The sequence below is a fragment of the Gavialis gangeticus genome, unplaced genomic scaffold, assembly GCF_001723915.1.
Source record: "Gavialis gangeticus isolate Ggan-Ray unplaced genomic scaffold, GavGan_comp1, whole genome shotgun sequence".
In the NCBI taxonomy this organism is placed as follows: domain Eukaryota; kingdom Metazoa; phylum Chordata; order Crocodylia; family Gavialidae; genus Gavialis; species Gavialis gangeticus.
In genome coordinates, this window is record NW_017729005.1 from 10,218,084 (window position 1) to 10,221,409 (window position 3,326).

Here is a 3,326-nt window from a genome sequence, read left to right on the forward strand (position 1 = left end):
TTCCCTACCTATATACGTAGAGATGGTCCAATGGTATTTGTCTCCTGAGTGAAAACTTTTCTTGGAAGTCTGGATCAGCAGCTGATTAAAAAAGATTCCAAATTTATCAAAACAATTGTACTGAAGTTACCAACAGGTACAAAAGAAGCAGTCAGAGAGAAGACCCTCAAACATGTCTCTTATCCAAGACCCACTCTACATGTTACATTTAAGCAGCAATGAATGCGTTAATTGCAGCATAAACGGTTGCTACATGTGTCCCCGATTGAAGGCACCATAAAATGGGAAACAAGTCATAAAATGTTCCACATACAACGTAGAACATTTTTATGGCTGGTTTGTATAGCGCCTTAAATTTAAAGTGTAGCCATGGCTGACAATCAGCTCATTTTTGGCCACAGTACCAACACTGCATCAGGGTCTGGAATAGCTTCAGTTGGAGGTTTCCACATGGACTTTAAACCCTGTGTCCAGAAGCCAAGCCAAAGCTTCCAAGCATGAGGTTTAAAGTCTTCGGGGGGAAGCCCTTTGGCTCTCCCTGTCAAGGGCTTCTGATCCCTTGTACCCAGCAGCCTGGTCAGAGCTGCTTGGTGCAGGGTTTTGACAATCAGCTGATTATCAGCCCCACCCAGGCAGTGTTGGGTTTGAATCTTGAGACTGTCGGCTGTGTCCAACAATCACCTAATTGTCAGCCCAAACAGCCCTGGGTGAACAGCACCCAGGGCTGTCCAGGCCAGAATCAACTATCAGCTGATTGTTCACCCCAGGACCAAATAGAGGTTGGTTTGAGGCATAGAACCAGAGCTGAAAACCACCTAATTATTAGCCCTGGCCAAACATGATTATGATCTTGGGCTCCATCTGCAATGGTAAGCAGTAATGGTGCAAATGGAATCTGATACCCAAAACTGCACCTTATGTTATGCATGTGTGGCATGGCAGGAGGCATGATTGGTGGTACTGGGGATCAGATCCTACTGCGCCATTAAATTAATGTGTGCCAGGGGCCTGAGTCTTATTGTTTCTTCAAAAGTCCTGGTCATCCCTACTTCTGGCCTAGGAACCTTGCTGCAGTTTCTTTCTCTATCGTAGATTTTTCATACAGTGTTGTCTCTCTCCCAAGCAGCTGGTGCTTATGCATCCCAATCCTCTTAGGCAGAGGTTTTTAAATTGTCTAATGTCCCTTGATTCTAGGCTTTGGCCTATTGAGAAAAATAAACTTAGTAACCTCACTGAAGCAAAGTAGGTGGGCAATTCCCAATGGATAACCTTCCCTTTCCCATTGCCTTTTCAAGGACTGTTGGTATCACCTCTTAAGACAGCTTATTAGTGTCATCGTACTGTTTCTTGCTTGCTCTGACAGTTTCTTTGATTTAACACAAAGCAGCCAGACAGCATGAAATGGAAAAAAGTAAACTGAGAAACATATAACATTCATACAAAAATCATAAATCTGTCTGCCATTCTCCACCTATGGAATCATGCTTAGCTCCCCTCTTCAAAATCTAAGTGTTAGCATCCTTTAAATTTCTCCCACATCATGGTACTAATATTCAAAAGAGATTCCACCAAACATCCAGTGTCTGATCCATGATAAATATTTTTTCATCCTTAGGTTTTTTCTAGCATATGCCTTAACACAGTGCATAACATGATGTTAGCTAATGATATTTATCCATACAAATGCAAACCATGTTAAACTCAGTTTCCTGTTGCCTTGACCCATAGGAATTGCTTGACTAGGTATCAAGAAAAGGTATCAGACTCGAATCTACAAATCTAGCTTGAAGGGATTTTTAACATCTGACTCAAAATGGTAACATGCTAGTCAAAATATGGCCACTAAAAAGGCAATCACTTTTTTATCGATTTTCAAATACAGAATAAGAATGTTCTATTTACTTTAAAATAATCTATTATGCTTCATTTCCAAGACAACTTAGACGGACAGTCTATGTCAATTATGTGTGCTCTTTATTCATAGCACAATCTTATTAACATGCTCATGTATTGTTTCATTATCTGAATATATAAAAGTTAGACTTGTTTACAAAAAGTCCCAATGTCTACAGTAAGATCCAATGATTTGTTGACTGCTTCTTCCCTTATTTATTGTTTTTTGGGTATGCAGTCTCTAATGGACTTGATGTCAATTACTCAACCAGCCAGTAATTTCGGTCTAGCGATACTTCTAGACAAATCCCAATGGATTGGTTCAAACGGGGTAACTAGTTTCCTCTATGGGTATGTCCATCCAAGTCTAAGTCTAGGCTGCACCCAGAACCATTTCCATAAAGCCTAATTTTGAGTCCCAATCATAGCCCAAGACATAAGCTTGTCCTTCAGCTCAAACTTTAATCCTCACCTTGGACTTCTGCTGTCCCAACCATAACCCTAAGCAACTGTTTGCCAGTGTTTAATACTATTTAAGCATAACTAAAATCTCAATGTTAAACAACCAACAATAAAAGTGACTTATTAGCAGCCAAACTCTAAACTTTCCTTCCCTTGCAGTGAGCAGCAACTCTCCTTACTATCTGAAAAACAAAACCAAACGTAAAAAAAACCCTCCCTCAAAACTGTCATATGTTAAAAAGTGGTCGGGGGAAAGCTATTCCACATCTGCTTCATCCTCAGGGTTATGCCACAGGATGGTCAGTATGTCAAATATTAACAACAGGCATGAATCCAGTAGATGCTTCCTTAAGTGGACTAGTTTTACATTCTTTAACGTCTATATTTTACCATGATGGTCAATGGGAGTTTTGTTACTCAATCCAAGTAGCAAGACAAGGCTGTAAGGCTTTATGTAGTAAATACGTTATCTTGCAGAACGCTTACTACACAAGCAACCAACTATACCTTTGAATATTAGGGAGAGCCTGGTTACATCCATCAAGCTGACCATTAAGCTTTAGTTTAATAGTACTTTTACTTTTAATTATTAAGGCTTTGAAATCTATTCAGAAAAGTTTATTTCTGACTTTCTGCACCACTAATTTCAGGTGACGGGTAGAGATAAATATAATGGGGGAATATTAAAAAAAAGTTGCCATTACACCAGCTTTCAGTTAACACACTGCAGAAATTAAGGCAACTCAGAGAAATTCAGTATTGTATTTAATGAACCTTGGTGACTTTTTTGTTAGTGAACCTCAGTGATTTAAATTACAGACATGCAAAGATATAAAGCTCCCAAATCACACACCGTGTCCCTTGATAGAAGAATACAGCATAAGCAATTACGGTCTCAGTCCCTTTTTGACAAAACTGGTAATGTGGAAGTGTTTCTGGGAGTAGGACTGAGGCAACATCTTTAAAAGTTA